Consider the following 22,024-nt stretch of genomic DNA (forward strand, 5'->3'; position numbering starts at 1 on the left):
ATAAACACTTTTTAACGGATTATAGTTATGTATTATTGTATTTAAACTTATAATTATTTGTACATAATTTTAAATTTAAACCGACGTTTCGCGTGCTTTACAGCGTGCGTGGTCACGGTGACTGAAAACAAAGGTGTTAAATGTCAAAAAGTATTACAGCTGCAGAAAATGTTATGTTATCTGTATTTATTTCCCCGGAGTTGGTATCGACTAAAAGATGTAGGGTTTTTGCAGAAATTGCTCACGGTGTCCTCACGGTGTTAAAAAGTGTTTTTCTTTAAATGTGTAAAAGTTATGTTAATAAAAGACAATACTATGGAAAAATATATTTATATTACAATTTTGGTGCTAATTCATCGTGAATAAAACTATATTTTGATAGAGATAACAGAGCAACAAGCCTGACTCTCTCCATTTTCATCCATGCTAGAAGAATGCAGTGTGATGCCACAGATTTGCTAAAATAAAAACGTTTGGTTTATATAAATTGAATTTTCTACTAAACCTTCTCTTAATCGTTAATAAAATCTATATATGACACTTTGATCACATATGAATTTAAAAAGAAATTTGAATTGAGATAAAATATGATAGAACAAACTTGTAACATTGTACGTCATCCTACATTAATATAAATAATCACTACCACAGATTACATAGATTTAAAAATTCATAATCCAAAAAAAGAATAGAAACTTTTTTGTCTCACATTAGATTTCCTCGTTGACACTGTCAGATGTCTGTGTCGACCCAGTTGGAGGATAATTAATAAACACTGTCATAATAACAACAGCGTAGTTAAAAATAATGAACCTAAGCATGAACATAGCCGTGATTTTTCTCTGTGTAAGAATAAAAATTAATAATCGCACCCTTTTTATACAGGTAAGATATAAAAGGTAAGATAAAAAATATATGAAAGGTAAAATTCTCCGAGAACATTAAACAATAACAATAATTAAATAGCCAAAGAGTTTTTTAAGATTAACTTTATTGAAATTATTCAATGGTAATAAATTCTATTTTAATATATATATATGTAATAGGAGGTCAACCTGATGATAAATTGATACCGCCGCCCATGGACACTCACATTGCCAGAAGGCTTGCTAGTGTATTGCGGGCCTATTAAGTTTTCGTTTATTTGACATAATATAAATATAAGTATCGATACCACTTAATTAGATAAAATAAAATACAGCCTAAGTCATGTGTGAAATGTTTGCTCTTAATTTTTAAATAGATTTTTTTCATTAGACTTTCTTAAGTCATTGATCTTCTGTTTCTGTCAAGAACCCGAAACAATTATTGTTTACCCGGGATCCGATTCAGTGTTTATCTTGTACTTTGACCACTCAACCGGACGGAAAACTCATATTTTTATTTTTTTTTAATAATAGGCGGGAAACAAGCAGTCATCGCAGTTCATAGATAACCATTTTTTGTGGGTGCGTTGCCGTCTTTGACATTGACTACAAAAATAACATTGAATAGTTGGAGATCTTTCAAGAAAGACTAGAAGATTTAACATTTTGATACAAGTGCCCTGTGAAATGGACCGTGGAAGACTTTCAGTCATACATTGATACGGCTAGTGCTATGTTGAAACGAGGCACAAGGAGTCAACCCAAACAATTTAAAGACCACACTGTACACTTTGTAAATAATATTATTTATTATTTTCTATAAAAATTGTTATTATTTTTAAAATTTGCATTTCTTATAACTATTGTAATGAAATTCTGGGAATGTTTTTCATAATTCGAGTGAGTGAACTTAGCTGAACTAAAATACACGCACAAAACGACGATCAGACGCAGCTGCTCAATTCCCGAGATATCGATGACAAAAAGACAAACAGACACGCTTCACTGTTGCGGTAAATACACATTGGCGAACATAGTCTGTGATGCACGAGACGTTTGTAGATATTTAATCTCAATGTAATATCTGGATGAATGTCTACATGGATAATGTCACTGACAGTAGATTGTAATCTGTCTTCATCAAGTTTAGACAAAAATAAAACATATTTTATTTTTATTTCATACATTATAAGTTGTAATCTTCTATTATAATTAATTATAATTAAATATTTAATTTAATTACTAGAACAATGCGCAAATAGTATGTTATTCGTATTTTAAATAGACACTCGTACGTTATTTGTAAATTCCTATTTTTTTAATTTAAATTTTAGAACTCAAATAGTTAACTCAATGTAGTTATAATAATGTAATATTGCATTCATTTGGCAATTGCTTTTGTGAATTAGCGGCAAATCTGAAACTCCTGTTACACGTGAAAATTAACCTAACGCGAGAAAATTTTATGATATTACATGTATTATATAATATTACGATGATAAGAGAGTAACTATTAGCAGATAAGGGCAAGCCTAGGCATTGGTATGTATGAGCCAAGGTACGTCGAGAGAAACGGAGATTACTTCGAAAAACAATAAAAGTATTTAGTATTGTCTTTTATTTACATAACTTTTACACATTTAAAGAAAAACACTTTTTTAACGGATTATAGATATGTATTATTATATTTAAACTTATAATTATTTGTACATAATTTTAAATTTAAACCGACGTTTCGCGTGCTTTACAGCGTGCGTGGTCACGGTGACTGAAGACAAAGGTGTTAAATGTCAAAAAGTATTACAGCTGCAGAAAAATGTTGTGTTATCTGTATTTATTTCCCCGGAGTTGGTATCGACTAAAAGATGTAGGGTTTTTGCAGAAATTGCTCACGGTGTCCTCCATTTTCGCGGGTTGTTTATTTTGAGATTTTAATTTGGATATTATTGGATCCCAGGTGTTTGATAATTTTAGGCCGTCCTCTCTATTGAAATTGGCGTGTTTTTTGATTTCAATGGCTTCGCGTACCAATCTTGGGAAGAATCTTTTTTCTTTCGCAAGTACTTTCAGGGGGCACACTAGTGCTTATGTCAAGGACTCTTACCATTTTGTGGAAACATGTAGAGATCTCAAATTACTCCACAACGAAACTATGGTGAGTTTTGACGTTGAGTCACTATTTACAAACTTACCACTAAATGACTGCCTAGATATAATTTCAAAAAGACTTAAGGAACAGAACATGTCACCAGATTATGTAGATATTGTAAAACACTGTCTCACATCAGGGTACTTAATGTGGAAAGATGAGTTCTATACGCAGGTTGATGGAGTAGCCATGGGTTCTCCGGTGTCACCTATAGTCGCTGACATCTTCATGGAGGACTTTGAGGAGAGAGCTTTGGCCAATGCCCCGGTTAAACCTAGACTGTACAAGAGATATGTCGATGACACATTTGTAGTACTCCCCAATGACAAAATATCTACATTTCTAGCGCATTTAAATTCAATACACAAAAACATTAAATTTACTGTTGAAAAAGAAAACAACAACTGTCTGCCCTTTTTGGACATTTTAATTATACGCAAAGCAGATGGCACACTAGGTCACACAATACACAGAAAGGCAACCCACACAGATAGGTACCTCAATGGTGAATCCCACCACCACCCGTCACAACTGCTCTCTGTCGGTAAAGTAGCCCAACGTCTTTGTGATGCGGCCCACCTCAAGGAGGAACTACAGCATGTCAAACAGGTGCTACACCGAAACAAGTTGCGCATCCCCCGGCTGCATCACAGAAACAAAAACAAGACACAAACAGTTCCTCGCCAGCCAGCTTACCTGCCATATGTGAAGGGAGTTACAGATAGAATTAGCCGGGTCCTAAAACGAGCTTCCATTAATACAATTTTCAAGCCGCACAAGAAGATTCAGCAATTCCTAAGACCAATCAAAAGTAACACCCCATTGCAAGATGCAGGTATATACAAACTGGATTGCGACTGTGGCCTGTCTTACATAGGGCAAACTAAACGCAATATGTCCAGCAGACTCAAGGAACACATCGCGGACATAAGACATAGACGACACACAAAATCAGCAGTCTGTGAACACACACTAGATAGGCCTAATCACTACATACGCTTTGACCAACCGAAAGTACTTGCGAAAGAAAAAAGATTCTTCCCAAGATTGGTACGCGAAGCCATTGAAATCAAAAAACACGCCAATTTCAATAGAGAGGACGGCCTAAAATTATCAAACACCTGGGATCCAATAATATCCAAATTAAAATCTCAAAATAAACAACCCGCGAAAATGGAGGACACCGTGAGCAATTTCTGCAAAAACCCTACATCTTTTAGTCGATACCAACTCCGGGGAAATAAATACAGATAACACAACATTTTTCTGCAGCTGTAATACTTTTTGACATTTAACACCTTTGTCTTCAGTCACCGTGACCACGCACGCTGTAAAGCACGCGAAACGTCGGTTTAAATTTAAAATTATGTACAAATAATTATAAGTTTAAATATAATAATACATATCTATAATCCGTTAAAAAAGTGTTTTTCTTTAAATAAAAGTATTGGCAACTTTCTACATTATATACAATATGTTATTTGTGTTTCTTTCTAGCAACGAAGTGTAAATAAATAAATGAATAAAATTCAGACGTCTTTCATTTTCTAAACATTTTCAGTGTTACCCATTTAAATAAAACACTTTTTTACCGGATTGAAGCTATGTATTATATTTATTTATATTACTTAAAATTATTCAACATCATATTAAATTTATCCGACGTTTCACATGCTTTACAGGGTGCGTAGTCACTAATAATAAGTTATAATAATTATAGGTTTACAATAATACATAGCTTCAATCTGGTAAAAAACTGTTTTCATTAAATCTATAACTATTAAAATTTACTTTGTTAGTCTATGCAAGAAATGCCCTGCGCATACAATAACATTGTTTAAGCAATTTAGAGAATTCAATAGCAGAATGTATTTACTAAAACAACTATTTAGTGTAAACATACCCTAACCACGTTCTTAGGTGTGGCTAATAAATTAGCTATTTTAATAAAAACTCTTTACCGAAGTAAAACGGAATCATAGTTAGAAATCTTGGTCGCAGATCATGAGTCTTCGATCAAGTCAGGTTTATCCCACTTTTTATCATTTAAAATACTATCTAGCCTATTTTAATATACCAAGATTAAAAAAAAACATAAATTAATTCTAAATTTAAAATAAAATGCAGGTATAAAAATAGTAGATCTTTTGTTGCCTCGATAACGTGTGACGTGTCTTGTACAGATGCAGCAACTCTTCTGTATTCATTATACCTTATATTTGTTTTGTTTTACCAATTAAAAAAACCCATCATAATTAATTGAAGGAGTCATTGAGCTATATGGTTACCTAAAATTAATTGATAGCTTATTTAGTGGCTCAAGATAAAGCTCTGCGCTAAATATTGGTTGTCGGATCACAACTGACACATTTCACTAAAGTTCTTATTTGGGTTGTTAACGCACTTATTGTATAGTCATATATAACTTACTACTGAAATGGCGATTAAAAAGAGTGGCGGAGAGTTTATTGCCAGTTCTTCTCTTCCGTTCTACGCCCTTGAATTGAGAACTGGCAGTAAATGTAAAATTAGAATCATTTAATGTGTATTTCTTTTTTTGACGTTCATAAGTGTGCATTATGTTACCTATATGAATAAATAATTTTTGATTTGATTTGAAAAAAAAAATCTGCTATTTATTACATTCATGCAAATATTCGTAGAGTATTTGTTTTGGCAGCTTTGATTGAAAGAATATTTTTTTATTCCGCGATAACGATCCAAGCTCAAAGCAATTCTACCTTTTCTCGAAGAGCTTGGTGTTTATAATTAGTTTTGGTTTCTGTCAGATAAACAAATTATCAGAAATGGCAAATCGTCTAGCCACATTTAAAACTAATGTGTAATTTGTTATGTAAGAGACCGTTGATAAGCTTGACATGACAGTAGCTTTTGACAGCCATAAATATCAATTTACAATACTAAATAATCATATATTTCATCTGTATCACCTTGACATCCGTCGTTCACACTGAGCGTTTCTTAAGGAATATTTTCCCGCGCACCACCACTATGTTATGTGATGGATGGATATGGAATCAGCTGCCCATTGAAGTAATTCCGAACCAATTCGATTTAGAGTCAAGAAAATAGCGTACCACTTCTTAAAAGACCGGCAGCGCGCTTGCGAGCCTTCTGGCAGTACGAGTGTCCATGGGTGGCGATCCCACTTAACATTTGCCTTTGCCAAAAAACAACATTAAGATTGAGATTTTTAATAATAGTTTTTTAAGTTACCCAATTCTATTCACTTTTGTTGATGCCTAAATAAACAAAAATATCTATTACAGCGACATATGTATGAAGACGTAGATAAAATTATTTGCCACCATTTTAGTTTTTTTAGTCGTAACTTATATGGGTTGTAATAACTAAATTCATTTAAGGTCAGAGGGGAAACTCTACTGTTATATATTCCTGACAATCGCGTAACGTCTCCAAAACCCATAAAAAACGAATTAATTTGAATGATAAAATATATCCGCCCCGAAACAACATTTAAATTTCTTTTTGCCATTAAAGAGACGTTAATATCTTGTGCTGCGCGTCATTATCGCAGAATATCATTTGAATACAAAATAGCTAAGGAAAATATATACAAACGTTTATCATTCATCACAGAGAATAGAACGTATATGGGTAGTACAGTTAGTTAAACGCACAATTGGCTAATCTAATGTTTAGTAATGCCGCCCTTGGATACTTATACTGCACACACTTGTGTGCGTTGCCGGCTTGCATTCTGCATTTATTCTGGAGCCTGTTACGTTCTTATTTTATTTTTTTAATATTATTTATTTTATAAGCCATACATCTAATGATTAAGACGTCTATGTTCTTATATTTAATGACCTTAAATTGAATTCGTTCGGAAATACTTCAGAGCCTTAAAAAGCGCTCAGTTGTGCGCGACGTACGTGGAGGTGATACGGGTTCAATTTCGTAGTCTGCGTCCACGAGCGATGATAAGAGTTTCTATAAAATCTCCATTTAGTAATTGCGACTTTCAAAACATCAACCTTGAACCAAGTTGCTACAGAAAAAACCTGTACAAAATTTCTAAAAGATTAAAACAGTATTGTTTGTTAATCAAATTGATACATCCCAATCTAAAATTTCACCTACTAATCCAAAGCTTTGAATCCTCATTTCAAATTCGAACCCTACATCGGACCTCACGAAAAATCCCACAAAAGGCAGCCCATTCAATTTGATTAAGTAAATTCATAAAAGTGGATTGAAATCAGTGATTTCTCCCAGGACACGTCGGGCTTTGTAGATTTTTTACGCATTCTGTACGCGAGATAGCCCTTACAGCCATTATGAGTAAACAGTTCGCGTATAAAATTAAATAGGTACGCGCTGTTAAAAGCTACGCGGAGACGCCAAGTGAGAACTGATTGGCGATTTTACATCCTGTTTTTAGGATCTTGTCAAGCAAAAGACTATGTACTTAACAAAAAAACTAACTTTTTTTTTTAATTTTTGTTTTTGCTTTTATTAAATTATGATAATATTTTGCAACGAAAGGTACCTTGCGTATCTAGACCATGTGTTTCTGAATGACTGCTACCACCTCCTTCGATTAATTACATTGTGTAATATCCAGGACGGTGTGTTGGTAGATGATAAATCATGGATTCGCAACATAGCGATAGGGCGGGGATTGCGAGTGTGGAAGAGTTGCTACATTATGCAAGATGCTGACGCAAGATGCAAGACGAAACTGGCGGCCAACCTCCAGTAATGGAGAGGCTCCAAAAGAAGAGAAACATACATAAAAGGCAACTATAAGACTTAAAGTTGATAATAGTTACTGACCTCTTAATCGGTTGCTTGAATTTCTTAGATTTTCATATCCTGCTTAATCATTATCTCATGGGGAACTCAAGCGAAAAATTGGACAAACCAAAGAGATCATTTAGGAAGAACAAAAATCTATTAATTAAAGTTGTTTTGAGATATTTCACGGTAGAGGTGGAATCGTCTTACAATCGTTTGAGCTTATGTCTTAAAGCAAAAAAATAAAATTACATTGTCGAATCTTCATTAAGCGAAGTTGTTTGTTGAGGATCGTGTAAACAGAGCGGCGCTTACGCAATTTATAATTCTTTGGTCAATGCTCGCGTTTTTTGTCAATGTTTCCAGTTAAACCAATAGGTAGATTTTAAAGAGAGTTACAATAACGGATAAGCCGAAGATTTTGGTAAAACTTATACAATAGACTTGATAAAGTCATTGTTCTATCATTTTGCAAATCTCCAGAGAACAAAGTTTGCGTAACTCCACAAAATTTTGATGGTCAACTAGATACAAAGTTGTTATCGAAATGGTTTTGAAATTTCGTTATTATTCCGATAATAACGATTATAATAAACTTTAATGTTAAGGATATTTTGTCAATACTGATTAATACTAAAACTTTTGTAAAGTTTCTTTCTGAGGAGCTTTTCTTCTGAGGTTTCCAGGAGATTTTACTATCGGGCAACACAATATATTAGAGTTAATAGTATTAAATGTGGTTTAAATTAATAAAATTAAATATCACATAAAAAGTGATAAACTAAGTTTATAATGTTTAAATAAAAAAAATTAATCAGTGGCGCTACAACCTCTTTAGGTCCTGTCCTCAGATTTATGAATCTGTTTCATAATATTTTTTTAAGATCTAATAGGCAAGTAGGTGATCAGCCTCCAGTGCCTGACACACGTCGTCGACTTTTTGGGTCTAAGACTTATCGGTTTCCTCATGATGTTTTCACCGTTAGAGCAAATGTTAATTAAATGCGCACATAGAAAGAAAGTCCATTGGTGCACAGCGCGGGATCGAACCTACGACCTCAGGTATGAGAGTCGCACGCTGAAGGCACTAGTCCAACACTGCATAGTATTTAAATATTTCTTTAAATTTTCTAGCGACAATATGAAACATGTTTGCACTGTATGAAACACATATATCTTGGGTAAGGAAAACTGATAATGATATTATATGTTGTAGTGTAGTAAATGTTTCAACGATAAACATTGAAATCTCATTTCCACTAGTAAAATTGCATTTAAATTAATTTTCTTAAAAATGCAAGGTATCTCATGAAATTGCGTTATAAATTTCTTCATATTTTCCCGTTTCTAATAAAGCGTCTGTAAACCACCCTCCTCTCATTCCATTTTTCAATACAAAAAAAGTCATTAGTAATTAATTACATTTTCTAGTAATATTATTTTTAATTTACTTTTCAATTTTTTACACGAAATAGCCTTCAGTGTCTTTCGCCCGAAGTAGTTATTTAAACCGCTATCGAACTTGGGACCATCATTTATGCCGTGATCGTCAAGCTAGGATATTCTATTAAATATTTGATTAAGTTAAACATGAGAAGTCAACAACCCTGCATAGAATTACAGTAATAATTTGCATATACATGACAGATGTGTTAAGGGTACAAGGATTTAGTCACCCGAAGGCTTATAGTTTCTTATACAATAGAGGTATATAAGGTATAGTTTCACCTTTTGCATATGTATGAAAATTATACTACGTTTTATTTCTCCAAATTCAATGTAGAATTTTTGTACCACACAAACCTAATGTCATTGTAAGAACTGCATGGAAATTCAAAAACGTGAGAAATATTAAAGTTTGTGAGTATTTGTGGGCGACTCGTTTCCACACCATACTATTTACCACAATGACTACACAACCAATTTGATTTGGGGTCTATGAAAAGACCATACCAATTCTTAAAAGGTCAGCAACGTCCTTGTGAGCTCTCTGGCATTGAGGGTCCATAGTCGGAGATATCACCTAACATCAGATGAGCCGTTTTCTTCCGTTTCCTTTTCTAAGTGCCGTATAAAAATAATACTTTACAGTTTCGTCAAAATAAAATACATTCAAAAACTGGCGAACTGAATCAATATTATTTCCAATATACCATAAAATGTTCGTACCAGGCTTCTGTGCTATTGATAATATTGAAACTCTCCCAGTTCTCATAATTATAAATTATTTATTTCAGCGTTAAATAGAGTTTAACGTGTCTAAGGCAACATCAAAGTGTCTAAAACAATGCCGACACAACTAAAAAACGCTTTGTAGCTTTGACGAGGGTCTGTATTGGACGTCCTCGGACCATTACATATTTTGCTATTAAACGGTTCATTAATTATAACGTCGTAGGAAATAATGTGAAAAGGTTTTTCTACTTTTTAGAACATTTTTATCAGGTTTTTTGCTGAAGACTTTTGCTAATGTTCATAATAGAACTAGGAAATCAGTTCTCCATGGAACTCATTAAGTAGGTTATTGAATCCAACCTTCACTTCTGGATGTTAAAGTGACGTCAGTTCAGTACAAATTTTTATTATTGGCATTTTTGTGACGAATATGTCATGTTAAGTAATGCTAGGATATAGTTAATGTCATCGACAGTCGGATGTTATTATATATTGTATATTATACTAGCAGAGTCGGCCAAGCGTTGCTGTGGCCAAGGTTTTTGTTATATGTATTTCATAGTAGTAAACTATTCAAGGGAAACGGTAGGAGAACTTATGTGAAACGTTAGTACTTTTAACACAGCGCCATCTGTTAGAATTGTATCAATTAATAAACAAATAATTTGCATTAAAAAAAAATTACGACTATAATTAAAGATCTCAGTTATCGTATCTCTTAAGTTGGACCAGACTGCTCACGGTATGCCAATTTAATTTAAAATCGGTTAAGTAGTTTAGGAGTGCATCGCGGACAAACACCGTGACAGGAGATTTATATATATTAAGATGTTCTACTAGATATATAATTTAGTACAATTTAATCAATCATTGCATTACAAAATATGTCCCCTTCAAAACAAGGTACCTACCATCGAAATTTAATTTAAATATATTAATATTTTCAAACTTCGGATCTTAATATAAAATTAAAAAATATGTACAAAGGTTTTATAAAGGAACATAACATAGTAATTACTTTTTGAAAAACGCAGACATCGTAGCGACCGCGACGCTCTATTTGCAAAAAACAGCATTGCTGTTGCAAACTATGGATAAGCATTTGACTTTTAATATTTTGAGTTGTAATATAATATATTATTTAATTTGGTTCTAGTCTAATGATTTTTGACAAAAATACCGTAGGTTGTTATCAATTCAACGTTGAGAATTGAATGGTGGCCCTAGGTTTGGAAGATAGCAATAAAATTTATTTCGATTTTACAAAAAGGTTCATACTAATACGTTTTTGCACTTTTTGCAATAATACTTGTTTTTCTAAAATGTATGATTTACACCGCACATACATTTAAGACTGGACCGATAAGACACTATTTAAAAACTATATTTGAAATTCTTTTGTAGTCTTATCCTTATCAATGCATCGTACCAGCGCGCCATCAGTTGGTATCGACACAAATCCATCGCGTGAAATCGCACGGATTCAACCACCCACGAACATTCGTTATTGCAATTTGCTTGCTAACAAACACCAATAAACAGTATTGGTTTTCTTATATATACAGCTTCTATCGAACCTATAATAATCAGTATAAAAGAGAAAGTTAAGAGCTTTTAAATGAACTTTCTGCCGCGAGCACTATTTTCCACAAATCAGACCAAGCGACGTATTTCCGATACGACTTAGGGGCCTATAGGTGAAGAGCATACCAATCCCTGAAAGGTCAGAAATAAAATATATCTATGCTAACATTGTAAAGAGAAAACATTTGTGATTTGTATGTATATCTGTAATGTTTCACACAAACTACTGGACCGATTTTAAAAATGAATTCATCGTTAGAAAGCTGCATCGCCACTAACTGATATAGGCTATACTACATTTGAAATTCTAATAAACCCAAAGTGTAATCTGGTAAATTATTACTGGAAGTATCCAGTGATAATTTAACATCATAGTTATCATGATACACAAATAAAAATTGTACAGTATTAAAAAACGTATCATTATCTGAAAAAATAATGTTTGACCCATGGGCAATTGTATGTTAGCCAATCCTGAGTCCGAACTCCAAAACATAAAATCATTTTCCTGCCACAAAGCAAACCTTAACAAATGACATGTTTAGGAAAATTATAAGACACTGAAGTTTTACAAACAAATTGTACTCTCTTCTCTAATATTATAGAAGAAAGTTTAGCATTTATAATTTTTGTTTTTATTTTTAACAATTCATAATACCTACATGAAATCTATGATTTTTCAATACTTGGCAATAGTCTTAGTCTTAGGAGCAGTTTTGGTCTAGTGGCTTCAGCGTACGACCCTCATACCTGAGGTCGTAGGTTCGATGCTCGGCTGTGCACCAATTGACTTTCTTTCTATGTGCCCATTTAACATTTGCTCGAATGGTGAAGGAAATCATCGTGAGGAAACCGACATGTCTTAGACCCAAAAAGTTGACGACGTGTGTCAGGCACTGGAGGCTATTCACCTACTTGCCTATTAGATTTAAAAAATGATCATGAAACAGATTCAGAAATCTGAGGCCAGGACCTAAAGAGGTTGTAGCGCCACTGATTATATTATTATTACAAGTTAAAAATATCAATACGTCATTTATATACGAATCATTCATTTGTGTGTATAAATTTATTTATTTTTTTGAGAAAATGTACAACTTGTAACTAAATTATGTACTAATTAAAAAACACTTATGCCAATAAAATACTCATATATAGAAATAATTATAATTAGGTAGATTGATACGTCATCCTGACCCAACTCCTGACGGACTCGCCAGTCTACCATATGCCTACGGCGAGTTGTATCTTATTTCGGTCATACAATACGCAGAGGCGATGAAAACTTGGAGAAACTGATCGTGGTTGGTTCACCAATAAATGGACCAATCATGTGAAAAGCTCTTTATCCTCAAAACTGTACCCTGTCATAAGTTATACGCCGTGGAAGCAGATAGTCCGCTCCAGACGCTTTCTTGCTGACCACGACACTCAAAGAGCTGCCGATTAAAGTGAGAGATTGGTACAAATGGAATCATTTTAATCCAGGCTAACTAGTACAAGCTAAACAATCAACAAACTCAATTTATTGAGGGAGAAGATATAAGTACTCATTAGTGCTGTAAACTGTAAAGCGTCCCGGTAAGCCTTCAGTACTTAATACTGCGTATTGTAGCAAGGAGCTTATAAACTAAACATGTACTTATAAGTACTCTAGTAAAATTCATAAAGGCTAAGAAATAATCTTCTAAAAGAACGTACCTGCCATGTTGTCGGTTAAGCTGGGGATTACTACAGCGACGGTGTAATCTTCAGACATATTTCAAAGAGGCGAAGCCTTTTAATAGTTATTATAAAGGAAAATTTAGGACTTCCTAAAGAGGTCTATAGTTCTTTCGTTTGCAGTGTATATTTAAAGGTATAAAACTATACGTCAAAATAACGTGAACGAGGAATGAGGCTTGTGGTATCTTTACGATTTAATTATCTCTTACTAAACACATAATATTTTAATAAAATAAAAAAAAAATGAAATTATTTATTTTTCCTAAATTATTACTAAGTTTCAAACTTATCCAACAGCATAGCTTATTTTAATAACCAAGAAACAAAATAATATTTGGCAATAAAAAAAATAGTAGTAATGAGAGTATATTTAACATTCAAATTTTAATAAAATCAATAATGGACATTAACTTAATAGTACATTTCTTTTGAATGTTCAGAAAGTTCCGCTTTGAGAATTGTCTTAAAAATTGGCGCGAGCGCTCCCGAAAGTACTGGCGTAAGGTATAAGCTTAATATTGTACTTCATTTAAGCTAGTGTTCCAAATTTAAATAATATTTCATAATGAGATGGAATCTAACTGTCCATGATTGGTGAAAACCACTCGAAATGTCGAGTTATGTGAATGGAACATCCTTTGGTTCTACTACGTAAACAGTTGCTAATACATTATTGATAGGCGTTTAATATTAATAGATATTATTTTACTCTAACAGTATACCTTTTATATGAAACTATGTCATTATCACTTATGACTTTGAGTAGACTACACATATTATACCTTTAATTATCAATATACTGAATATACATCTGTACAATTAAATATCTAGTATAACAAGTAATTGTGATTTAAAAAGTAATATGACATTTTTTTTGCCGATACCGAGACGATCCGTGCGTAGCTTGGAAGCCGGCACACAGACGGCAATTGAGATATTGTCGTGGTAAGACTTTAAACAATTATTTTATTTATGAAAAATTTGTAAAAAGTTTCAACTTAGACCAAATACAAAGCTCTTCTGCGTCCTTGGATCTTCGGAAGTTTTGTCGGTGGATTAAGATAATTAAAATACTTATCACTGACTTCGCGGCTAGGAATTATAAGGTGCGTTGATTTTTTGCGTTTCTTAACGAACCTCTTAATTAGTAAAGTAAAGCCGTTAATTAATTGTGATAGATAAGGAAAAATAAATTAGTAGGTAACTTTAGATCAAAGAAACAAACTCTAGTTGTATTGTCTTTTATTAACATAGCTTTTACACATTTAAAGAAAACACTTTTTTACCAGGCATCTCATCTAGCATCCATATTTTTTTTAAAGATGTAGAGACCACAACATCATCCCCAACTGAGCACGATTGGCTACAAGAAAGGACATAGTTGGACGCGCCAGTATTCTTGAAACAGCAAGTAGAAAATTGTTAATTAATCTAGTCGCTGAACACATATCAAAGTATCAGCGACAATAACATAGCTTCAATCCGGTAAAAAAGTGTTTTCTTCAAACACTTGTTTTCATACTATTTGATATTCATATTAAAATTTAGGTAATATAATGAACGTACAAATTAGCTACTTTCATTTGTAAGCAATAGAATAATTAAATCTTACGTAATGAGTAGTAGTAAATACTAGTAGAAGTACTGGCAAAAATCTCCGCCACTTTTAATCTCCAAGTTTTTGCCCTACATTCTTCTTAGCTTTTATAATTTATAGTATTACTTAGTAAATGTTCTGGGGTGGCAGAAACATATCAAGTGATTCAACTTGCATCAGACGTTTAACTCGGTTATTGTTAAGATTTAGCCTCGTTCCGTCTTGTTCGAGTACATTTAGGCGAAGTCCTAAGCACTAAAGTTTCTGAGACTCTTGCCTTTGAACCTTGAAGATTAATGAACAAGATGTCTTATGGAACATGGTGTAATGGTTGCAGCTCCTCACAAACATTGTGTAAAAATAACTTGGCGATTAAAAAGAGTGGCGGAGAGTTTGATGCCAGTTCTTCTCTTCCGTACTACGCCCTGGATTTGAGAACTGGCAGTAAATGTAAAATTAGATTCATTTAATGTATTTTTTCTTTTTTTTGACGTTCATAAGTGTACATTACGTTACCTATATGAATAAATGATTTTTGACTTTGATTTTGATTTTGAATGGTCTTATTAGTGTAGTGTACATTATTTTGTTTATTGATGACGTTACTAATAATACTCTTCATAAACATACAACGCTCTTTTAATGTACGAAGTTCTTTTATTTCTGTCAAATTGTGTGAACCCCTTGATAATATACATTACTAACAACAAAAGCAAGGACAATATCAATTGGTAAACTGCACGAGGTTTATGAATGACTTAGACTTAGGCACTTGTGATATTGGAAAATATATGTAAGGGCATATAAGGTTGTTTATTTAATATAATTTATGTCAATTTTTAATGACAGATTCATTAGAAAATAAGTGCAATTTCATCGTAATAATTATTATAATTTATTTGGTTAAAGTTACATTATACTTAATTTTTTAATATTTATATTATAGCAACTACTACACACTTTCCATACGCTTTATTACATTTTAAAAATTTACTTCATTTTTAACTTATAGCTTTGTATGTTGGAGCCAAGTAATTTAAAACAAACTTGAGTTTTAAATTACTTGGCTAATCGGCATACTAACCCAAAAGTTCTTCCGGATATCAAACCTTTAGGTTCTATGTTATATATGTAAAACACAAAGCTACCTTATAACATTGTATTAAAATTATATTATTATGTTTGAAAAATCACACTGGCATGAAAAACTTAAAAGAATTTCACCGTAAAGCTTTTATTCAGGTGTTTAATGCATGCATTTTAATAATTAAATAACGCTTTGCCTTTTATATTACATGCGTTATTTAGGTCGAATTATCACGGAAAATGCTCGTATTTGCTTATAAACATGTCTGTTGGAGTTCATTTGTCAGGGGTTGGTCGGCATGGACACAAATCACAGGCGAAAGCGGCGTCTGTTTCCGGTTTGTGTAACTATTGGTACAAGTTGACCTATATGTAAATCACTCTTGAATAGTTATAAAGTGATACATGTATATGCCACAAACTTATTTGACCTTTAATTCATGATATAAGTTTGCGTTGTTTACGCAATAGCTGTATTTCTACATAAAGCGTTTCCCGTATTCTCCAGATCTATTCAATATCCTCCTGATTCCACGCAAATTGAGCAAAATTTAATGGCTAATAATAACATATAAGTTAGGCTTAAACAACAAGAACTTATGAACGTAGTTTTGGTGCTTATACAATAATGGATAAGTAAGTAAGTTAATCTAAACTTTGTTCAAGTGGATTTGAAATTGTGAGGATTTACTTTTTTTTATTTAAGTGTGTATAAAGTACAACAAACTCTGTAGTATGATTATTAAAATGTATTTAAGTGCAGGTTAATTTACGGTATTTGTAGTCAAGTCCTCACGATGTTTATTTGTTCCTCGAAATTCTCAGAATCTATTTCTTATATAGTCTGTCTCTCTCAGCTATAACTGACATTGACATTATCTTGGCAGTAGAACGCAATAGCGTTTGACTTATGAAGCGGTATAAATAAAACGCTGTGGTTAGAGTCTCGTGTGTGCAAATTATAGACGCTAATTTATTACATTTGCACGGAAATTATAGACGTCCTGCCATGTTTGCCGTTATTAATTAATACAATTAAGGTGGAACGACACATTAGCAGCGATTTATTGGTTAACTTAAATTAGAGGCCACTTATAATATTAATGATTCGAATTTCGAACGATTGATGATTTAGATAAATTTTTAAATTTCCGCTAAAATTACTTTATACTTGGGTGAAAGTTTTGCACTTAGACAAGTGTAGCAGCACGGAAATCTAATCTACGCAGATAAGCATCGAGCACTGTCGTATTTTATGTTTAGTTAATATTAGATTTGTTTGCGCATAATAATTACAAAATATTTTACAAGCTTATGTATGTGCAAACCATTTATTGCCAACTATATAGTAATATTATAATGATACAATTATTACACAAAATAGCTAGCCCACAAAGGAAGATCTTAACAGAACATTGGGCGTTTGCTGAATACCTGCACAGATTTAGCTTGAAGTCAGATCCGTCATGTACGTGCAACCCAGAACCAAGTCAGACATTGATAAGTCTCATTATAGAATGTCCTGTATGTGGAGCCTCCAGGTGCGACCTCAGCATATCGATATAAAGTTGATAACCGAGCGACTCGAAATATTAAGAAACTTCAGAAATATTTTAGTTGCATCACTCACTGCAACAAGAGCGTAGCAGAGGCTTGACAACGGTTCACTAGTCAATGAATGTAAAAAAGAGAGATATATAATATTTACATTAAGAAATATATAGAAATTTCTTAATGTATGTATGGGTAGTATTTGTACGAAAAATGTGTATAAAATAAAAAAGCCTTTGCAAGACATCTTAAATGTTATTCGTATTATGCGACAGTCACTCACAGGAAATTTTCAATTAATGGTTAAGTAATGTATAAAATTGATTTATAATTTCATTGTACAGGTGCGATAGACAACTGTATTGAATTTCGTAGTGCACAACTTTGATAGGTATCGTTGTCATGTTACAATAATCCGCACTATTTGATATTAAATTGCGTGGTGTATAGATAGCCTAATGGTATTAATTAATGTTTACAAACTACATTAAGGTAAAATGTTTCACTATTTTCTAACAAATAAAATAATATTTATTTAGCCAGGTGTCTAAGGCCAGAAACAATATCGATCATATCTAAAAGTCGCTGAAGGCTACTCTTGTGACATTGCGAAGAGACTTTCACTATAAAAAAATCTCTTGTCACTGTATTTTGAATTTGAAAGTCAAATAATGATATCAAATCAAGAATAGGACCTGAATAACTAAATCTGTATCTGATTTCACGAATTCAAACTCGCATAAAACTGAAGCTTACAAAATAAACAGGGGTAAAAGTTGGTCCGGGCCTCGTAAATAGAGGTGCTTTACTTAAAATTATTCGCTCCAACAATCTTAATTACGTTTACACTAGCCACTAATTAATTCCTGATATAATCTGCCCGCAGTTTGCTTTCAAGATTCGCGAATTTACATTACGAATATAATTTTAGAAGTTAAACTAGGTTTGTGTCATGAAAAGTTGAATGGCGTACTGTTCGTTGCGTGGTAAGCGACGTGGTTTCTTTGTCAGCTTTTAGATTAATGTTTACTGTTGTCTAAATACATCATGTAGTTTTTTGTTTGAGCAATAGATGGCGTTGTGCATGTGTAGAAAATTTAAGGATTATTAATAAAACTAGCGACCCTCCCTGGCTTCGCACTGGTGCAATGCTGATACTAAATACACTACAGAAAATCTGTGGACGTTGTATATAAAAATGTGGGTTATCCATAAGAGATAGACATATACCATCACGGACTTTTCTGTAGACCTTTTCAATGTGTACAATACTTAGTGCATAATTATGATAAAACTCGTAGGGTTCAGCCTGCGTTTGCAATGTAAGCGGAAAAAAAATAATTATATACGACATCACATTAGAAACCTCAAAAATAACAGTACTTTTCCACTATTTAATGGATGTTATTATACATAAAAACCTTCCTCTTGAATCACTCTATATATTTAAAAAAAACCGCATCAAAATCCGTTGCGCAGTTTCAAAGATTTAAGCATACAAAGGGACATAGGGACAGAGAAAGCGACTTTGTTTTATAATATGTAGTGATTAAGTTACGTTACGTTGTAAAAGTGTAAGTATGCCTCTGTTTTAATAAATAGTTATAAACAAGTAAGTGATTTGTGGTGTGTCATTCCGTGATAGGTTATTTGTTCAACTGTTAAATTTATAAATGTATATCTTTTTGAATAATATGATAGTCTAAGTTTCTTGACTTCGTTATATTATTACAAAAATACATAAAATTTATGAAAGGAATAACCGTTTCAACTATCCATTAGTTTAAAGGTTTAAGTGAATAATTTAATATTGTTTAATGTAATTTGACTGAATCGTAACAATTATTGTTGACGAGGTCAAAAATATCTTCCTTAATTACGCGCAATCCACGTTGTTAATTTCTGGATTATTTATATAATTCGTATGTCTATACCGATATTAAAATTGAAAAATACGCTGCTTTGCTGCACTACTGCTAGCCTAACTCCCGAGTCGCCCAATCCGCAATGGATTGGGCGACTCACAATTGAGTATGTGCATAATGCCCCAGGTATTTTTTTGCATTCAGACATTTCGGTTACACTCCCTCTCCATATTCTCTTTAAGTGCGACGACGTCCTCACAGAATGATTTGAAACTGTTCCGGGCCGTCGTTGACTGCCTCAACATAGCTTTCACTATGTCGGAACGACAATCAACGATAGAAAAAGTGACAAATCCTTAGTATATTACAATCTACGTCACATAAAATTCTGAAAGATTAGAAAAATTTGATAAAATACTAACAATAAATGTAAATGGAATTATTCGTATTACTTAACCATATACCTATGTTAGGTTATACAATAGGAAAACTGCATCGATGCGGTCCCCAAGGAAATAAGCGTAAGTGCTTATCGAGTCGGATCTTAAATGTCTCTATTGTGCAGAGGATAGGTCAAATTTAATTTATATTGTTTGTGAACTCGAAGGTCTTTTATTATCCTTTGAGTTCGAAGTGTTTTTTCCAGTCATACAGTATTGCTTACGATATCTAACATTTATAAACATAATATAATTTCAGCTTTTGTTAGTTAAGAGGTCCTATTTTAGGAATGCATAGTTCGAATTACTCACACACAGTGCCTGAAGTTGCTCATGTAAATGCAAAAATTAATAGGCCCGTCCACACATAGCTAGCAGCCTCGCGAGGCTTTTGCCGTGCGAATCAGGTAGTGTGGACGTGTCTTGGCTGAGACAAGCGCGTGCGCTGCCGCAGGCGAGCGACCGAGCGCCCGAGGCGTCGAATTACGGCTTTTTGATTTGCCCAGAGGCACCTCAGTCGTTTCTCGCAAATGCCTCGCGAGGCTCCTCGCTCTGTGTGGACGCACCTAATCGTTACTTTAATGATACGATTGCTATTCAATTAATAGTTAATACTAATTACTTTAATTAAATGTTCTTTTAAGTAAGCCAAGGTCAAATATTTATTGAGATGCAATGAAATTATTGTAAATAACTGAATAAACTCGGAGTCAACAATGTTTTTGAGTGACATTTAAAATTATTATCCAAAATTTAATGATATAGAATTTAATGAACTACTAAAAATTAATATAGATAGCCGATAGGCACTTTTTGTTTGAATTATATCAATCTAGCATAATACATTATACATACACGTCATTACCAAAAACACATACTTGATAAAAAAAATTACTGATTGAAATAAATTCTTCATTTGAAATTCTTGAGACCCGAGGGAAGAAGTTGAAAAATCTTTACCTTGAACTACAAATATTAACTAACCACGTCGAAATAAAATAAAATCTTTTTAAAAACTTCTACGAAATATTATTTCCATTCTTGAATCTAGTCTTCTGCGAAGGTTAAAAATAAAAAAAAAGCATTCGGTTAAAAACTATAAAGCAAGATCATGCTATATATTTTCTTTTTGTGCACTACATGTTTACATATTGTATATATTTTATATATTATTAAAAATTTATGCGTGTCATTCTGTGTTCATTTGCATTTAGCGTCTATAAACAAAACTAAAATATACTAACGAAATAGCTAAACAAACTAATTGATTTAATGACTATATTACATTTCACTCACTAAGTAGACCAATCAATCAGACATTTTTTTAACCAATACTCTTTTATGCATTTTGATTTCGCTTTTTTTTTGTACGGAACTTTTAAGCTGCAACGCCCCGTTTGGTGTTGGAGCTAAAAGGTGGTGTGGTTTAGACGGTTAGGGTCATAATAATTACTAAACGACATCACTGTTGTATATGGATGGAATCAGTTACGCTTAATGTCACCAAGCCTACCACTGCGACACAGTACAGCGTTGTACAGCGATTCCGTTCAAAAGTTGGAAACGTCACCCAAACGGAAATTGTTGTTGATGTTGTTGCAGATGTTGCTGAAATTGAGTCCAATTACAATAATAATTGTAATTTTTTTTATTATTGACAGAAATATGGTAGTATCATAATTGATCTAATCCGTAAAGAGAGATCTAAGAGTTTTGAGGTCTTTTCAGAAAAATCAAACAAAAATATGTGAAACTTAAAGTATGCGTGAATGTGTGAGTTTTTGATAGATCTGTGTGCAAATAACACGCATTGAATTTAAGAGATACTTAGAGTTACTGATGTGTTACTTTTACGAACCTCTGTCATGCTTTGGCATATAATATAATATATAAGGCCTCTGCAGAATCGAAATCCAAATTAACAATTTTTATGCGTTTGTAAAATTATATCTCGATGGTTTAACTATAACTAGATTATCCATAGATCGGAAGATTTTATTATAAAGGATGGGTTATCCTTAATAAATGCAAAAAAGTCAACTTTTAACTATTCATTGAGGCAATCATTTAAATGTCTACAGTATCGGGATCACTCCTACATCTTATAACAACAGGTTAAGGTAAAATCAGTTCCAGTTTCAATGATCGCATTCTGTCAGTAGGTAAGACGGGATAAACATGTCCCCAAGAGAAATAACTGAAAG

This window comes from Pieris rapae, chromosome 10 (genome assembly GCF_905147795.1).
Source record: "Pieris rapae chromosome 10, ilPieRapa1.1, whole genome shotgun sequence".
In the NCBI taxonomy this organism is placed as follows: domain Eukaryota; kingdom Metazoa; phylum Arthropoda; class Insecta; order Lepidoptera; family Pieridae; genus Pieris; species Pieris rapae.